Source organism: Mobula hypostoma, chromosome 6, assembly GCF_963921235.1.
Source record: "Mobula hypostoma chromosome 6, sMobHyp1.1, whole genome shotgun sequence".
Taxonomy (NCBI): Eukaryota; Metazoa; Chordata; class Chondrichthyes; order Myliobatiformes; family Myliobatidae; genus Mobula; species Mobula hypostoma.
The window spans coordinates 98,885,622-98,906,391 of record NC_086102.1 but is presented as its reverse complement, the minus strand read 5'-3'; the positions used below and the strand labels follow the sequence as shown (position 1 = coordinate 98,906,391).

The 20,770-nt window shown below is 41.0% G+C and overlaps 1 protein-coding gene across 6 annotated transcripts in view; it reads right to left on the bottom strand.

Annotated features, from left to right (window-relative positions):
• Positions 1-20,770, bottom strand: part of hspbap1 (hspb associated protein 1) — a 314,662-nt gene that overhangs the window by 201,915 nt on the left and 91,977 nt on the right. The gene's annotated exons all lie outside the window — the stretch shown is intronic.

Genomic DNA, 20,770 nt, shown 5'->3' with positions numbered 1-20,770 from the left:
AGGCCAAGTTCACTCAACCTATTCTCATAAGGCATGCTCCCCAATCTAGGTAACATTCTTGTAAATCTCTTCTGCACCCTTTCTATGGCTTCCACATCCTCACTGCAGTGAGGTGACCAGAACTGAGCACAGTACTCCAAGTGGGGTCTGACCAGGGTCTTATATAGCTGCAACATTACCTCTCGGCTCCTAAATTCAATTCCACGACTGATGAAGGCCAATGCACCGTATGCCTTCTTAAGCACAAAGTCAACCTGCGTAGCTGCTTTGAGCGTCCTATGGACTCGGACCCCAAGATCCCTCTGATCCTCCACACTGCCAAGAGTCTTACCAATAATACTATATTCTGCCATCATATTTGACTTACCAAAATGAACCACTTCACACTTATCTGGGTTGAACTCCATCTGCCACTTCTCAGCCCAGTTTTGCATCTTATCAATGTCCCACTGTAACCCCTGACAGCCCTCCACACTATCCACAACACCTCCAACCTTTGTGTCATCAGCAAACTTACTAACCCATCCCTCCACTTCCTCATCCAGGTCATTTATAAAAATCACGAACAGTAAGGGTCCCAGAACAGATCCCTGATCCCTCCACTGATCACTGACCGCCATGCAGAATGTGACCCATCTACAACCACTCTTTGCCTTCTGTGGGCAAGCCAGTTCTGTATCGACAAAGCAATGTCCCCTTGGATCCTATGCCTCCTTACTTTCTCAATAAGCCTTGCATGGGGTACCTTATCAAATGCCTCGCTAAAATCCATATACACTACATCTACTGCTCTTCCTTCATCAAGGTGTTTAGTCACATCCTCAAAAAATTCGATCAGGCTCGTAAGGCACGACCTGCCCTTGACAAAGCCATGCTGACTATTCCTAATCATATTATACCTCTCCAAATGTTCATAAATCCTGCCTCTCAGGATCTTCTCCATCAACTTACCAACCACTGAGGTAAGACTCACTGGTCTATAAATTCTTCGGCTATCTCTACTCCCTTTCTTAAATAAAGGAACAACATCTGCAACCCTCCAATCCTCTGGAACCTCTCCCGTCCCCATTGATGATGCAAAGATCATCGCCAGAGGCTCAGCAATCACCTCTTATAAATTGATTTCTTGTTTGATTAAACTTCTTTGCAGCTACTTTTAAAAATTCATTGTGAAATTCACAATATAATTGGAAGTTGCTTTTGTTCCATTACTTGGTATAATCGAATTCTGACTTTCTGCAGTACTGACTGCTACTTGCTTATCAAGTGTAAGGCTTTGTGTTAACATGAGAAATAATTTTGGTAGGTGTCTACTTAAATAAGTTTTCTGATCTATTTAAATCCATCTACCTTTATAAGCCTTTTTCTGTGCATCTTATGCAGAAAACCCGAGAGTAGTTTTTTCTTTTTCCCTTTTAACAATGCATAGTGCATTTTAGCTTCCCCCTTTTTAAATATTAAGTATTCTGCTATTATTGCACAAATGAAATCTGAGCATTGACTTTTAATAACCTTCTGCTTCAGTGACAAAAGAACATTAATTTCTCTCTTCTTTTTCTCTCTCTCCTTTTTCTCCCTCTGTCCCTCTCACTATACTCCTTGCCCATCCTCTGCCCTTTCTTTCCCCCTAGGCCTCCCATCCCATGATCCTCTCATATCCCTTTTGCCAATCAATTTTCCAGCTCTTAGCTCCATCCCTTCCCCTCCTGTCTTCTCCTATCATTTCAGATCTCCCCCCCCTTTCAAATCTCTTACTATCTTTTCTTTCAGTTAGTCCTGACGAAGGGTCTCAGCCCGAAGCATCGACTGTACCTCTTCCTATAGATGCTGCCTGGCTTGCTGCGTTCACCAGCAATTTTTATGTGTGTTGCAGCATAATCAAAGTTCACATCCACTCCAGCCAATCTTTCTTCTCCCTTCTCCCATACATACACTATGCTCAAGGACAGTTATAAGACTCTTGTATGATAAGATGGACTCTCATTACAATCTCATTACAACTTTACACCTTATTGACTACCTGCACTGCACTTTCTCTGCACCACAACACTTTTTTACTGTTGTTACTACCTCAATGCATTGTTGTAATGGTTAATTTGTATGGATAGTATGCACTGTAATGATTGATTTGTATGGATAGTATGCATTGTAATGATCAATTTTTACAGATAGTATGCACTGTAATGATTGATTTGTACGGATAGTATGCACTGTAATGATTAATTTGTACGAATAGTATGCATTGTAATGATTGATTTATATTGATAGTCTGCACTGTAGATTGATTTGTAAGGATAGTATGAATTGTAATGATTGATTTGTATGGATAGTGTGTATTGTTATAATGATTGATTTGTACAGATAGTATGAATTGTTGTAATGATTAAATTGTATGGATAGTATGCACTGTAATGATTGATTTTTACAGATAGTATGCACTGTAATGATTGATTTTTACGGATAGTATGCACTGTAATGATTGATTTGTGTGGATAGTATGCACTGCAGGTTTTTCACTCAGTTGGAAAAAAAAAACTCATATGGAATCATAAGACCATAACACACAGAAGCAGAATTAAGCCATCTGGCCCACTGAGTCTGCTTCCCCATTCAATCATGGCTGATCATTTTTCCCCTCCTCAGCCCCACTCTTCGGCCTTCTTTCCGTAACCATTGGTGCTGTGTCCAGTCAAGAACCCATCAAACTCTGACTTAAATACACCCAATGACCTGGCCTCCATAGCTGCCTGTGGTAATAAATTCCACAAATTCACCACCATCTGGCTAAAGAAATTTCTCCGCATTTGTTCTAAATGGACACCCTTTAATCCACAGGCTGTGCCCTCTTGTCATAGACTCCCCTACCATGGAAAACATCCTTTGCGCATCTATTGGAAGAAGGTTCTATGGTCTGATGAAACCAAATTTGAGCTTTTTAGCCATCAGACTAAACCCTATGTTTGGCATAAGCTAAATACCACACATCATCAAGAACACACCATCCCTACTGTGAAGCATGGTGATAGCTGCATCATGCTGTGGGGATGTTTCACTGCAGAAGGCCCTGGAAAGCTTGTGAAGGTAGAGGGTAAAATGAATGCAGCAAGATACAGGGACATCCTGCAGGAAAACCCGATGCAGTCTGCAAAAGCACTGCGACTTGGGAGAAGACTTGTTTTCCAGCAAGACAATGACCCCAAGTATAAAGCTAAAGCTACCCAGGAATGGCTTAAAAACAACAGGGTTAATGTCCGGGAGAGGTCAAGTCAGAGTCCAGACCACAATCCAAATGAGAATTTGTGGTTGGACTTGAAAAAGGCTGTACACTCACAACCCCCATGCAATTCGACAGAGCTTGAGCAGTTTTGTAAAAAAGAACGGGAAAAAATTGCAGTGTCCAGAAGTGCAAAGCTGATAGGGACCTATGCACACAGACTCAAGGCTGTAATTGTTGCCAAAGGTTCATCTATTAAATACTGATTTGAAGGTAATGAGTAATTATGCAATCAACTATTTTGTAATAAGTTAGACCAATTTGTAGAAATTTGTTTTTACTTTGATTCTGAAGTGTCTTTTCTGTTGATCAGTGTCAAAAAAAGCCAAATTAAACTCACTGTGATTCAATGTTCTCAAACAATAAAACATGAAAACTTCCAAGGGGATGGAGGTGAATACTATTTATAGGCACTGTACCTGGGAACTTAATGTCCAAGGATATACAAACGTACATTGTATCAAAAAGAAGGCAGGAAGTCAAAGGGGGACAGAGTTGCTCTGTTGATAAAAGATGAAGTCAAATCACTATAAAGAAGTGACATAGGGTTGGCAGGTGTTGAATCATTGTGGATAGAGCTAAGGAACTGCAAGGGTAAAAAGCCACTGATAGGAGTTGTATTTAGACCCCAAAACAGTAGTACAAATTACAACGGGAGATCGAAAATGCATGCCAAAAGGGCAATGTTACAATAGCTATGGGGGATTTCAAAATGAAGGTGGACTGGGAAAATCATGTTGGTGCTGTATCTCAAGAGAACTTCCAGAATATCAACGAGATGACTTTTTTTTAGAGCAGATCATGTTTTAGCCCACTAGTGGATCAGCTATTCTGGATTGTGTGTTGTACAATGAACTAGAATTGATTAGAGAGATTAAGATAAAAGAGCCCTCAGAAGAAAGTGATCATAATATGATTGAATTCACCTTGAAATACAAGAAGCTAAAACCTTATGTATCAGTGTTACAGTAGAGTAAAGGGAATTACAGAGTCATGAGAGAGGAGTTGGCCAGATTGATTGGAAAAGAATACTGGCAAAGATGATGGGCAGAGTAGCAATGGCTGGAATTTCTGGAAGCAATTGGGAAGGCACAGGATATATACATCCCAAAGAGGAAGAACTATTCTAAAGGCAAGATGACACAACTATGGCTGACAAGTCAAAGCCAATATAAAAGCCACAGAGGGGGGCATATAATAGAGCAAACATTCGTGGGAAGTAAGAGCATTGGGAAGCTTTTAAATACCAACAGAAGTAAAAATATCATTAAGAAGGTAAAGATGGAATATTAAAGATCAACAATATTAATGAGGATATCAAAAGATTCTCTCCCTGCCAGTACATAGCCTCTCCAACAGTAAGCCTTAGGTAGTACCTCCTTGCAGGCAATTCATGGAAAAGGAATTCCTTTCAGACTTGGGCTGAACCACAGTGGACAGGGAGGAGGTCTGGCTCCTATACACATAGCACACAGGCCCAATGGGGTGTGATTCCCAGCTATGGGTAAATAGCCCCACAGCCTTGTCAAGGCTATGGGAGTTAATCCAGAATGGAGCCCCTAAGGCAGCTTAGCAATCATTGAACATCCTTCCAGCAGCCCCTGTAAGCTGAAGCCAAATGTAATGCCTCATAAGTTTTCCATTGGACTACACTGCTGAGACCAAGAGGGGGCAACTCAGGATCTCCATACCAGGCTTGTGATGATGATCATCATCACCCATTGTCCTGCTGGATAGGCGGATGCCAACTAGAACCACACTAGCAGTATGGTGGAAGTTTCAGGTATCAGGGGCCATGAAGTGTGTGAAGTTACTATTAGTAGAGAGAAGGTTCTTGAAAACTGAAAGGTCTGAAGGTAGATAAGTCACCTGGACCAGATGATGTACACCCCGGAGTTCTGAAGGAGGTGACCGGAGAGATTGTGGAGACATTAATAATGATCTTTCAAGTATCACTAGATTCTGAAATAGTTCCGGAAAAATAGAAAACTGCAAATTTCACTCCACTTTTCAAAGGGAGAGAGGCAGAAGAAAGGAAATTATTGGCCAGTTGGTCTGACCTCAGTGGTTGGGAAGACGTTGGAGTTGATTATCAAGCATGAGGTCTCAGGATTCTTGGAGGCACATGATTAAATAGGCTGTGACTGCATGAGTGTCGTTTTCTCAAGTGAAAATCTTGCCTGGTACAGCAGTTGGAATTCTTTGAAGAAATAACAAGCAAGATAGACAAAGAAGAATCGGTTGATGTTGCATATTTGGATTTTCAAAAGGCCTTTGACAAGGCACCACACACGAGGCTGCTTAACAAGCTACGAGCCCATGGTATTACAGGAAAGATTCTAGCATGGATAAAGCAGTGGCTGATTAGCAGGAGGCAGAGTGGAATTAAAGGAAGCCTTTTCTGGTTGACTGCCTGTGACTAGTGGTGTTCCACAGGGGTCTTTGTCGAGACCAATTTCTTTTACATTATATGTCAATGATTTGGATGATGGAATTAATGGCTTTGTTGTAAATTTTGCAGATGATACAAAGATAGGTGGAGGGGCAAATAGTCTTGAGGAAGTAGAGAAACTACAGAAGGACAGACAGGAGAATGGGTAAAGAAGTGGCAGATGGAATATAGTGTATCATCATGCACTTTGGTAGAAGAAATTAAGGAGTTGATTATTTTCTAAAAGGAAATAAGATACAAAAAACTAAGATGCAAAGGGACTTGGGAGTGCTTGTGCAGGATTCCCTAATTTAGTGGTCCAGTCTACAGTGAGGAAGGTAAATGTGATGTTTGCATTAATTTCAACAGGTCTAAAATATAAAAGCAAGGATGTAATGTTGAGACTTTATAAAGCACGAATGAGGCTTCACTTGGAGTATTGTGAGGAGATTTTGGGCCCCTTATCTTAGAAAGGATGTGCTGAAACTGGAGAGGTTTCAAAGGAGGACCACAAAAATGATTCCAGGTTTGAACTGCTTATCAGATCAAGAGTGTTTGATGGTTCTGGGCCTGTATTCACTGGAATTCAGAAGAATGAGGGGTGACCTCATGGAAACGTATCGAATGGTGAAAGGCCTTGATGGAACGGACATGGAGGGGATGGTTCCTATGGAGGGAGAGACTAAGACTAGAAGATACAGCCTTAGGGGTGTCCCTTTAGAATGGAGATGAGGAGGAATTTCTTTAGTCAGACAATGATGAATCTATGTAATTCATTGCCACAGACAGCTGTGGAGGTGAAGTCTGTAAGTATATTTAAGGCAGAGGTCAAAAGATTCTTGAATGGTCAGGGCATGAAGGGTACAGGGAGAAGACAGGAGATTGGGGCTGAGAGGAAAATTGGATCAGCCATGATGAATGGCAGAGCAGACTCAATGGACCAGATGGCCTAATTCTGTAAATATATTGTCACTAACTTTAGTTCTGTGCCTTCTAGAGCATGTGTAAAATGAAGATGTGTGAAAATTCCAATATTAAATATGTGATTAAATTAGATCAAAGTGGTGCACTTGCATCACAGTGCATGCCATCACCTTGAACACTGTCTAATGATAGTTGAAGAAAAAGTGAAGCTGAATAGGTCAGTACTCCCATCAGAATTTATCATGTAAAGATAATGAAGTTATCACAAATTACTCACTTTCTTTGGCTAGCTACTCCAGCTGAGATGTCACTAACTTCCCAAAAAGGTCAAGCACTGTACAATTTCTAATTTGATTTGGAGAAACTAATCATGCTCTGATGTGCCAGTAAATGTGCACTAGTGTAATCATGCGCTGTTTCTTCAGCAAGAACAAATTAATGCCATTAAATTCATCAAAGGTCTATTGAGACCAAAAGGATTAACAGTGAGCAAAACTATCTGTTCTGCAAAATCACTGGGAGAAATAGTAAATCAAGCATCATAGCAAAAATTAAGGAAGTCAATTTCTCTTTGATCTTGCAAAGAAACTGGATTTGAAAAATCCTTGGCCAACTAAATACCACTTGTAAGTTCTGCTCTGGGCCTTAATGCATACATTTCATATTTCTCCTTATCACAATGGAGACATTATCATCAGACTTTGCGCATCCTCAAGACCAAATGGATCAGCAAGAATCCGAAGTAAATGAACATTCATGATCCTCCCTGCATAGAATGCCTCACGATTTAAGTCTCACAGTATTTCAAACAATGTCACAATGTTTTCAGCTGATGCCATTGTCTGATTCTACGACCCAACTATTGAAAAAATAATCAAAGCAAGGGCAGAACTGGGTAATGTTTACGATAAACTCACAGATAAAGAAAGCAGAAAGGCAGATGAATTAATTACTATAACTGTAAATTTATAGTTCTGATAAAAAGTAATTGATTTGCAAATGATTTCTCTCTCTACAGCTGTTATCCACCCTTGAGCATTTCCAACATGTTGTTTACTTTTCAGACTGCCATACGTTATTGCACAGAAAGTCAATCAGTTGAACAGATGTTAAAACTAATTGGTCCAAATGTCCTGTACTGTGCTTGTATTTCACACATGCCAGATACCACTTTCTACCTAACTTTACCAATAATTTCTCATTTATGAATTAACGTCACTTCCCCTCAAAAGGATGAACACCATTCTACTCAACTTACAATGAGTGTTATAAAGAGAATGACCGTTATTATAAAGTTAAAAGACACGAGAAAAGAAAAGTAGAGCAGGACAATGATGCAGACAGATAAATTGTTCAGGTCGAGGCCCGAAGGTCAATCAGAAATCCAGAACTCATAATAGGACATAATTGTAGCCAGCAGGGTGAGTACCAGTCCATTAGGGATGCAGAATTAAAAAGGGTAGCAAATATGATACTCAGTGTTATATCTCAATGCATGGAGTATACAAAATAAGGTGGATAATCTTGTTGCACTATTACAGATTGTCAGGTGTGATGTTGTGGCCATCACTGAATCGTGGCTGAAGGATGGTTGTAGTTGGGAGCTCAACGTCCAAGGTTACATGTTGTATCGGAGGGATAGGAAGGTAGGCCGAGGGGGTGGTGTGGCTCTGATGACAATGGCACCAAATCAGTAGAAAGGTGTGACATACGATCAGAAACTGTTGAATCCTTGTGGGTTGAGTTAAGAAACTGCAAGGGTAAAAGGACCCTGATAGCAGTTATATACAGGCCTCCCAAAAGTAGCTGGGATGTGAACCACACATTACAATAGGAAATAGAACAGGTGTGTCAAAAGGGCAATGTTTTGATGGTCATTATACAGGTCGATTGGGGAAAATCAAGTTGGAAATGGATCTCAAGAGAGTGCATTTCTTGAATGCCTACAATATGTCTTTTTAGAACAGTTTCTCATTGAGCCTACTAGGGGATCAGCTATATTGGATTTGGTGTTATGTAATGAACTACAGATGATTAGGGAGCTTAAGGTAAAAGAACCCTTAGGAACCAGTGATCACAATCTGATTGAGTTCAACTTGAAATCTGATAATAGGAAGTAAAGTCTGACATAGCAGCATTTCAATGAAGTTAAGGAAATAATTAGTGGTATGAAAGAAGAATTGGCCAAAGTAAATTGGAAGGAGATGCTGGCAGGGATGACAACAGAGCAGCAATGGCATGTGTTTCCAGCAAAAATTAGGAAGGTGCAGGTTAGATGAATTCCAAAAATGAAGAAATACTCAAATGGCAAAATTGTGCAGTCTTGACTGACAAGGGAACTCAAAGCCAATGTAAAGGAGAGGGGATACAACAAAGTAAAAATTAGTGGGAAGATAAAAGATTGGGAAACTTTTAAAAATCTACAGAAACCAACTAAAAGAGTCATTAGGAAAGAAAAGATGAAATATGAAAGCAAGCCAGCAAACAATATCAAAGTGAATAGAAAAAGGTTTTTAAGAATGTAAAAAATAAAAGAGATGAGTGTGGATATAGGACTGTTAGAAAATAAGGCCAGAGAAATAATAACAGGGGACAAGGAGATGCAGGATGAACTAAATGAGTATTTTGCATCAGTCTTCACTGTGAAAGATGATAGCAGTCTGTCAGATGTTGTAGAGTTGAAGGAATAGAAGTGGGTGCAGCTACTATTACAAGGGAGAAGGTGCTCAAAAAGCTGAAATACCTAAAAATACATAAGTCACCTAGACCTGATGAACTGCACACTAAGATTCTGAAAGAGATAGCAATAGAGATTGTGGAGGCATTAGTAATGATCTTTCAAAAATTATTGGACTCTGCCATGCTGCCAGAGGACTGGAAAATTGCAAATGTCACACTTTAAGAAAGGAGGAAGGCAGCAGAAAGGAAATTATAGACCAGTTAGCCTGACCTCAGTGGTTGGGAAGATATTGGAGTCAATTGTTAAGGATGAGGTTATAAAGTACTTGTGACACAGGACAAGATAGGACAAAGTCAGCATGGTTTCCTTAAGGGAAAATCTTGCCTGATTAGATAGATCTTGCCTGAATTCCTGTTGGAATTCTTTGAGGATGATTACACATAGGATAGATAAAGGGGATGCTGGTGCTGTGGATGTTGTATATTTGGACTTTCAGAAGGCCTTTGACAAGGTGCCATGCATGAGGCTGCTTACCAAGTTAGGAGCCTATGTTATTGCAGGAAAGCTACTAGCATGGCTAGAGCATTGGCTGATTGGTAGGAGGCAGCGAGTGGGAATAAAAGGATCCTTTTCTGGTTGGCTGCCAGTGACTGGTAATGTTCCACAGCGGTCAGTGTTGGGACCACTTCTTTTTATGCTGTATATCAATGATTTAGATGATGGAATAGAATGCTTTGTTGCCAAGTTGTAGATGATACGAAGCTTGGTGGAGGGGCAGGTAGTGTTGAGCAAACAGGAAGGCTGCAGAAGGATTTAGGAGAATGGGCAAAACAACAGTCCCTGTGCAGACTATTTTCTAAATGCGGAGAAAGTCCGAAAATCTGAGATGCAAAGGGACTTGGGAGTCCTTGTGCAGAACACCCTGAAGGTTAATTTGCAGGTAGAGTCGGTGGTGAGGAATCAAACACAAATTCATTTCGAGGTCTAGAATACAAGAGCAAGGATGTGATGCTGAGGCTTTATAAGGCACTAGAGAGGCCTCACCTTGAGTACTGTAAACAGTTTTGGACTCCTCATCTAAGAAAAGATGTGCTGGCATTGGATAGGGTTCAGAGGAGATTCACAATGATAATTCCAGGAATGAAAGTATTATCATATGAGGAACGTCTGATGGTTCTGGGTCTGTACTCGCTGGAATTCAGAAGGACGGTGGGGGGAATCTTATTGAATCCTTTCGAATGTTGAAAGGCATTTGTGGATGTGGAAAGGATGTTTACAATGGTGGGCTAGCCTGGAACAAGAGGGCACAGCCCCAGGATAGAAGGGTGTTCATTTAAAACAGAAGCCGTGATATTTCTTTAGCTAGAGGATGGTGAATTTGTGGAATTATTACCACAGGCAGCTGTGGAGACCAGGTCATTGGGTGTATTTAATGCACAGCTTGATAGGTTCACAGCATCAAAGGTTACGGGGAGAAGGCCGGGTATGGGTCTGAGGAGGGGAAGATAGGATCAGCTGATTGAATGGCGGAGCAGACTCGATGGGGCCAAATAGCCTCACTCTGTTGCTATGTCTTATGGTCTTAAGTCAAAGTCGATGGCTGGAGCTTGGGTTCGTGAACCCTTGCAAGTCCACTGGGGAAGTCGGGCTCCAGTGTCCACAATTGCACGAGTCCACTGAAAGCCAAAGAAGATGGCCTGTCTTTGGTTGGAAGATTCTGCATGTGCATGGGTGGGTGGGAGAGATGAAAGAATGTGGCTAGTTTCACTTTGTTGCTTGGTATGTTCTATTTTGTTGTGCTCTATGTTGTTCTGCTAAGCATTGTTAGCATACTCTGTTCGCACTGGAACATTTGGCAGCATTTGTGGCTTGCCCCCAGCTCATCTTTTGGGATTGTTGGTTGTTAATGCAAATGACACATTTCACTGTATGCTTCGATGTACATGTGCTAAATAACTCTAGATCTGAAAAGTCTGAAATAGTAGATTAATCTGCCTTAAAGCTCTGGCAACCAAGGTTTGATCAAGACCAGGTGCTGAATGAGTGGAGTTTGCATGCTGTCATTGTGACTGCATGGGTTTCCTCTAAATGCTCCAGTTTCTTCCCACATCCCAAAGACTTTCAGATTGGTGAATTAATTAGAGTCAATAGCGAAATACTGTAACAAAATCTTCAGCCCATCTAGTCCATACTGAAATCATTTAAACTGCCTACTCCTATCCTGCATCAGGAACATAGCTCCTCCACGTACTGTACCTATCCGAGTTTCTCTTAAATGTTGAAATTGAGCTCGCATCGACTACTTATGCTGGCAACTCATTCCACAGCCCAGTCCATTGTGGGTAAAACCCTCCCAACCATTGAGCACATGTACATGAAACGCTGTCACAGGAAAGCAACATCCATCATCAGGGGCCCCACCACTCAGGACGTGTTTGATTCTCACTGCTGCCATCAGGAAGAAGGTATGAGCCTTGGGTCTCGACCACCTGGTTTGGGAACAATTACTACCCCTCAACCATCAGGTTCTTGAACAAAGGAGATAACTTCACTCACCCCATCATTGAAATGTTCCCACAACCTATGGACTCACTTTTAAGACTCTTCATATCATGTTCTTGAAATCTATCACTTATTTATTTATTTATTTATTTATTATTTCTTCTTTTTGCATTTGCGCAATTTGTTGCCTTCTGCACTCTGGTTAAAAGCCCTAATTTGGTCGTCGTTCATTGATTTATTATAGTTACTATCTTATAGATTTGTTAAGTATGCCCACAAGAAAATTAATCTCAGGGTTGTATATGGTGACATATGTACTTTGATAATAAATTTACTTTAAACTTAAATACATCATCACACTACCATGCGATATGTGCGCATCACACTTGAAGTAAATCCTAAGATTGATTCACATCTTGGACTCCTGTGTCTTCCTTTGAATTAGTTTCATGTTTTGAAGTTACAAAACATAACACTTATCATGCGTATTAATGTGGTGAATATAACATTAGCAGAGTAGATCAAAAGATATAAAAACATTTAAAGTAGAAAGTGACTGATAACTGATAAATTATTCCATAAATCTAAAGGTTCTTTGGTAAAGAAAATAATGCTAGAGGACTGGAAAGCTAATACAATTCCCATATTTATGATAGTGCAAGTCAAATGATCTGTAAAGCAGTTATCCGAACATCAGTGAAGGGAAGGCAATGGAATTTTTATCCAAAGAAGTAATAGAAAAGCATCTGGGAACTGAAAATATAATAGTGCTATTTTTTGAAGAAATAGAATAAAACAATTTCAGCAGGATCTTGACTAGCGCTTGCACGTACCCGCAGAAGTAGCCACAGGGTTCTGGTTCTTTATGGATCTCACTACTTCAGCAGCCAGACCGCTCAGACTCTTGACTAGCCGCTGTCTTTTCACATTATCAGAGCACTACCACTCATCTAGCATCTGAGAGGAGTGCTACACCCAAGTCTCATAGTCCTCCTCCCCTTTGGGGGTGGGCTTTGTCCCCAAGAACATGATGAATCTATGATAACTGGGCTCTCCACCAGTGGACTTGACCATTTATTTGCCGGGGGGTAAGGGATGATACCAACTCAAAATGCTAACCCCTCAATGGAGGACTCATTGGACGTTCCAGATCTCACCACTCCTTCCCCTCACATTACGGTTACAAGAACAACTTGTCTTTAAAGTCTCCACCGCCAGCTATGGGAAACTCAGCTTCCAATTCGACACCCCCGCTGACATTCCCCTCTTCTCGGAAAGTATGGACAGCCCATGGGCCTCCCCTTTCCCGGGACCTCAAAAGTACCAAGCAGATCCACTGCCATTATGTCAGCGTTAGTCTGAACTAAAACAAAGTCTTTGCCTGTTATTTTGTCAAACATCTGCTCCGTGATCGTAACTGTTCCTAATGCTGTAAAGGTACTTAAAAGTCCGAATCAACAATTCATCAGGGCTACGAATATCCACTCCACTCAATACACATGTATTTACTACCAGTAAACCTGTAGATTCGCACCACCGCTCAACCCCTATGGCATCCATAACCATGTATCTAAATCACTTTACCAGACAATAGTTTAACACAGGCTTAAACACACAACCCTTCTTGATCTATGCTCAGGGCAATCACACAGCATCCAACGAACTCAATCCTCGAAGAGCCCCCACTTCTCAGGCGTCTCTGGAAACAGCTCGTTAGCCCTCGCTGGCAGTCTCCAAGTCTGTGCCGAAAGAGCCACTGTTCTCGGGCCGCATACATCTAGGGAATACACACTCCAGTCCTGCCAAATCCATGAGGTTGGGATGCCTCCCATTCAAGTTGCAATTTGTGTGGATGTTGTGTAATTTGCTGCCCTGTTACAATTCATTGCCAGGAAATAATAGGCCGCACACTGCATAAAATTAAAGGAAGTATATTTATGAATACTAACTTAACTAAAGAATTAGTAAAGAAAAAAAAGGAAAAATCCAAAAAGGCCCCATTATAACTAAACAGTCAAATGTGCACAGGTTGGAGCTCAACTCTTCCAAAAATTATACTTATTCACTGATCCTTAGTAGACTCCCACTCCTCTTTGCTCCAATGAAACACAATCCCCACCAAGTCAAATCCTACGACCGGCTCTCTCTAGCATATTCTCACTTCGTCTCCCACCAAGCAAAGACCAATGCTCACACCAGTGCCAGGCACACAAAAGAAAACCCCGCTCCCCTGATTGGATGGCTCACATTCTGAAGCACCCGTTATCTCTAACCAGAACCCAAACACTGCTGCTACAGAAACACTATTACATGAAATACCCTATAACGTCAGCAGTGAAACCTTTACCAGGGCGTTACACATATAATGAATTATTTAAATGAACAAAAATGCTTAATTAACCAACATACACACAAGATTTCTCAAATATTATTTAAATATCAAATATACAATGTACACAAATCATTGGGGCAGATTCATATGGATATTCTGAGAGCTAGGGAGTCTATGATATTAATAGGAGATTTAAACCATCCTGGGATTGCGTTATGAAATTTCCAAAGTCTGTTAAAAAGAACTTTCCTCTCCAACAAGGAGGGGGGATAGCGGGATCTTGTTCTGTGGAATAGCAGGTGTCAAGTGAAAAATATCACAGTGGGGGCTAATCTCACAATGCTGACCATAATACTTAAGTTGGCAATGGCGAAGAACAAGGAGCAAGCAAAAATAAATAAATTAATAGAGAGGGGCTAATTTCAAAAATAAAAATTTATGTGGGAGAATAAATTAATAATTAGTAAAAAGTAGAAATATAGAGTGCCTATAAAAAGTATTCTCCCCCCCTTGGAAGTTAACATTTTTTATTGTTTTACAACATTGAATCACAGTGGATTTGATTTGGCTTTTTTTGACACTGATCAACAGAAAAAGACTCTTTCATGTCAAAGTGAAAGCAGATCTCTACAAAGTGATCTAAATTAATTACAAATATAAACCACAAAAATTGATTGAGTAAGTATTCATCCCCTTCAAGTCAGTATTTAGTAGAAACACCTTTGGCAGCAATTACACCTTTGAATCTGTGTGGATAGGTCTCTATCAGCTTTGCACATCTGGACACTGCAATTTCCCCCATTCTTCTTTACGAAACTGCTCAAGCTCTGTCAGATTGCATGGGGATGAACAGCCATTTTCATGTCCAGCCACAAATTCTCATTTGGATTGAGGTCTGTACTCCGACTTGGCTACTTCAGGTCATTAACTTTGTTGTTTTTTAGCCATTCCTGTGTAACTTTGGATTTATGCTTGGGATCATTGTCTTGCTGGAAAACAAATGTTCTCCCAACTCGCAGTTCTCTTGCAGACTGCATCAGGTTTCCCTCCAAGATTTCCCTATATTTTCCTGCATTCATTTTACCCTCTACCTTCACAAGCCTTCCAGGGCCTGCTACAGTAAAGCATCCCCACAGCATGATGCAGCCACCACCAGGCTTCGTGGTAGTGATGGTGTGTTTTTGATGATGTGCTGTGTTAACATTAGTCTGACAGACAAAAAGCTCAATTTTTGTTTCATCAGACCATAGAACTTTCTTCCAGCTGACTTCAGAGTCTCCTACATCCCTTCTGGCAAACTATAGCCGAGATTTCGAGTTGTTTTCAACAGTGGCTTTTTTTTTGCCACTCTCCCATAAAGCTGTGACTGGTGAAGCACCCAGGCAACAGCTGTTGTATGCACAGTCTCTCCCATCTCAGCCACTGAAGCTTCGAACTCCTCCAGAGTTGTCTTAGAAACACAGAAACACGGAAACATAGAAAACCTACAGCACAATACAGGCCCTTCAGCCCGCAATGCTATGCCAACATGTGCTTAATTTAGAAATTACCTAGGGTTACCCATAACTCTCTATTTTTCTAAGCTCCAGGCACCTATCCAGGAGTCTCTTAAAAGACCCTATCGTATTTGTCTCCACCACAGTCACCGGCAGCCCATTCCATGCACTCACCACTCTCTGCATAAAATACTTACCCCTGACATCTCCCCTGTACGTATTTCCAAGCACCTTAAAACTGTGTCCCCTTGTGGTAACTATTTCAGCCCTGGGAAAAAGCCTCTGACTGTCCACATGACCAATGCCTCTCATCATCTTATACACCTCTATCAGGTCACCTCTCATCCTCCATCACTCGAAGGAAAAAAGGCCAAGTTCACTCAACCTATTCTCGACGTAAGGCATGCTCCCCAATCCAGGCAACATCCTTGTAGATCTCCTCTGCACCCTTTCTATAGTTTCCACATCCTTCCTGTAGTGAGGCGACCAGAACTGAGCGCAGTACTCCAGGTGGGGTCTGACCAGGGTCCTATGTAGCTGCAACATTACTTCTCGGCTCTTAAACTCAATCCCACTCGATGAAGGCCAAAACACTGTATGCCTTCTTAACCAAACAGTCAACCTGCGCAGCAGCTTTGAGTGTCCTATGGACATGGACCCCAAGATCCATCTGATCCTCCACACTGCCAAGAATCTTGCCATTAATACTATATTTTGCCATCATATTTGGCTTCACACGTATCTGGGTTGAAATCCCTCTGCCACTCCTCAGCCCAGTTTTGCATCCTATTGATATCCTGCTGCAACCTCTGACAGCCCTCCCAAACGTAGGTCACTTGGTGGTCTCCCCCACTCATCTGCTTCTTGCACAGTCACTCAGTTTTTGAGGATGGACTGCTCTAGACAGATTTACAGTTGTGCCATATTCTTTCCAAATTTGTTGATGATTGACTTAACTGTTCTCTAAAGGATATTCAGTGACTTGGAAATTTTCTTGTATCCATCACCTGACTTGTGCTTTTCAGTTGCCTCTTTTGTGGAGTTGCTTGGAGTGTTCTTTTGTCTTCATGGTGTAGTTTTTGCCAGGATACTGACTCACCAGCAGTTGGAACTTCCAAATACAGGTGTATTTTTACTACAATCATTTGAAATACCTTAACTGTATACAGATCTCCATTTAACTAATTATGTGACTTTAAAAACAATTATCTGCATCAGTGGTGGTTAGGTGTATCATATAAAAGTGGGGGTAATACGTATGCAATCAATTATTTTGTGTTTTATATTTCTAATTAATTTAGATCACTCTGTACAGATCTGTTCTTACTTTTGACATTAAAGTGTCTTTTTCTGTTGATCAGTGTCAAAAAGGCCAAATTAAATCCACTGTGGTTCAATGTTGTAAAACGATAAAACATGAAAACTTCCAAGGGGTGGGGGGTGTATACTTTTAATAGGTATTATAATAATATGGAATTGTTACATGCATTGTTTAGGTACATCTCACTGAGGCAAATTAAAAAGTACCATGTGGGTGCCAACAGAATTAGGGAACAATAAAATAATTCAGAGAGGTATTCAACATCAGATCAAAACTAGGAAAGATCTGAATGATTTTAATACATGCACAGTAGATGAGAAGAAGAGCAAAGAGACAATATGATAGTATATTGGAAACTGATGTGAAAAAGAACCCTAATGTATTTTATAACCATATAACAGTTACAGCACGGAAACAGGCCATCTCGGCCCTACTGTGCCGAACTCCTACTCTGACCTAGTCCCACCGACCTGCACTCTGTCCATAACCCTCCATTCCCTTCCTGTCCATATACCTATCCAATTTAACTTTAACATCGAACCTGCCTCAACCACTTCTGCTGGAAGCTCGTTCCACACAGCCACCACTCTCTGAGTAAAGAAGTTCCCCCTCATATTAACCCTAAACTTTTGCCCTTTAACTCTCAACTCATGTCCTCTTGTTTGAATCTCCCCCACTCTCAATGGAAAAAGCCTATCCACGTCAACTCTATCAATCACTCCTCATAATTTTAAACACCTCTATCAAGTCCCCTCTCAACCTTCTACGCTCCAAAGAATAAAGACCTAACTTGTTCAACCTTTCACTGTAACTTAGGAAATGAAACCCAGGCAACATTTTAGTAAACCTCCTCTGTACTCTCTCAATTTTATTGACATCTTTCCTATAATTCGGTGACCAGAACTGTACACAATACTCCAAATTTGGCCTTATCAATGCCTTATACGATTTCAACATTACATCCTAACTCCTATACTCAATGCTCTGATTAATAAAGGCCAGCATACCAAAAGCTTTCTTCACCACCCTATCCACATGAGATTCCACCTTCAGGGAACTATCCACTATAATTCCTAGATCCCTCTGTTCTACTGCATTCTTCAATGCCCTACCATTTACCATGTATGTCCTATTTTGATTAGTCCTACCAAAATGTAGCACCTCACATTTTTCAGCATTAAACTCCATCTGCCATCTTTCAGCCCACTCTTCTAACTGGCCTAAATCTCTCTGCAAGCCTTGAAAACCTACTTCATTATCCACAACGCCACCTACCTTAGTATCATCTGCATACTTACTAATCCAATTTACCACCCCATCATCCAGATCATTAAAATAAATGACAGACAACATTGGACCCAGTACAGATCCCTGAGGTACACCGCTACACACCCTCCTTCAATCTGACACACAGTAATCCACCACTACTCTGTGGCGACTCCCATCCAGCCACTGCTGAATCCATTTTACTACTTCAATATTAATGCCTAACGATTGAACCTTCCTAACTAACCTTCCGTGTGGAACCTTGTCAAAGGCCTTACTGAAGTCCACATAGACAACATCCACCGCTTTACACTCGTCAACTTTCCTAGTAACCTCATCAAAAAATTCAATAAGATTTGTCAAACGTGACCTTCCACGCACAAGTCCATGTTGACTGTTCCTAATCAGACCCTGTCTATCCAGATAATTATATATACCATCTCTAAGAATACTTTCCATCAATTTACCCACCACTGACGTCAAACTCACAGGCCGATAATTGCTAGGTTTACTTTTAGAACCCTTTTTAAACAATGGAACCACATGAGCAATACGCCAATCCTCCGGCACCATCCCTGTTTCTAATGACATTTCAAATATTTCTGTCAGAGCCCCTGCTATTTCCACACTAACTTCTCTCAAGGTCATAGGGAATATCTTGTCCGGACCCGGTGAGTTATCCACTTTTACATTCCTTAAAAGTGCTAGTACTTCCTCTTCTTTAATCGTCATACTTTCCATAACTACCCTTCTTGTTTCCTTTACCTTACACAATTCAATATCCTTCTCCTTAGTGAATACTGAAGATAAGAAATTGTTCAAAATCTCCCCCATCTCTTTTGGCTCCGCACATAGCCATTCACTCTGATTCTCCAAGGGACCAATTTTAACCCTCTCTATCCTTTCGCTATTTATATAACTGTAGAAACCCTTTGGATTTCTTTTCACCTTACTTGCTGAAGCTGCCTCGCATCTTCTTTTAGCTTTTCTAATTTCTTTCTTAAGATGCTTTTTACATTCTTTATATTCCTCGAGCACCTCATTAACTCCAAGCTGCCTATATTTATTGTAAATCCCTTTCTTTTTCCAAACCAAGTTTCCTATATCCCTTGAAAACCGTGGCTCTCTCAATCTTTTAATCTTTCCTTTCAACCTAACAGGAACATAAAGATGCTGTACCCTCAAAATTTCACCTTTAAATGACCTCCATTTCTCTATTACATCCTTCCCATAAAAGAAATTGTCCCGATCCACTCCTTCTAAATCCTTTCGCATCTCCTCAAAGTTAGCCTTTCTCCAATCAAAAATCTCAACCCTGGGTCCAGTCCTAGCCTTCTCCATAATTATATTGAAACTAATGGTCTTGTGATCACTGGACCCGAACTGCTCCCCAACACATACTTCCGTCACCTGCCCTATCTTATTCCCTAACAGGAGATCCAACACTGCCCCTTCTCTAGTTGGTACCTCTCTGTATTGTTGCAAAAAACTATCTTGCACACATTTGACAAACTCCAAACCATCCAGCCCTTTTACAGAATGGGCTTCCCAGTCTATGTGCGGAAAATTAAAATCTCCCACAATCACAACCTTGTGCTTACTACAAATATCTGCTATCTCCTTACAAATTTACTCCTCCAGTTCTCGGTGCCCATTAGATGGTCTATAATACATCCCTATAAGGGTCACTACACCTTTCCCATTCCTCAATTCCAACCAAATTGCCTCCCTGGACGAGTCCACTAATCTATCCTGCCAGAGCACCACTGTTATATTTTCTCTGACAAGCAATGCAACACCTCCCCCTCTTGCCCCTCCTATCGCACCTGAAGCAACGAAATCCTGGAATTGGCAATCACACCCCTCCTGCAACCACGTTTCACTAATAGCTACAACATCATATTTCCAGGTATCAATCCATGCTCTAAGCTCATTCACCTTTCTTACAATGATGCTAGCATTAAAATGGATGCTTTTAAGAAACTCTCCACCTCTTACTCTCTTTTTATCCTTAATGGAGCAAACAACTTTGTTATCTTTTTCTTCCTTGTCCCCTACATCTTTGGTCTGAGAGCTCCTGATCTCTGTCTCCTGCATATCCTCCCTCACACACTGTCTAATAGCTTTCTCTACTTGTGAACTAACCTCCTCCCTCCTAGTCTCATTAATTTGATTCCCACCCCGCAACCATTCTAGTTTAAAGTCACCTCAGTTGCCTTCGCAAATCTCCCCGCCAGGATATTGGTCCTCCTAGCATTCAAGTGTAACCCGTCCTTTTTGTACAGGTCACACCTGCGCCAAAAGAGGTCCCAATGATCCAAAAACTTGAATCCCTGCCCCCTGCTCCAATCCCCCAGCCACGCATTTATCCTCCACCTCACTGCATTCCTACTCTCACTGTCGCGTAGCACAGGCAGTAATCCCGAGATTACTACCTTTGCGGTCCTTTTTCTCAACTCCCTTCCTAACTCCCTATTTTCTCCTTTCAGGACCTCACCTCTTTTCCTACCTATGTCATTGGTACCTATATGTACCACAACCTCT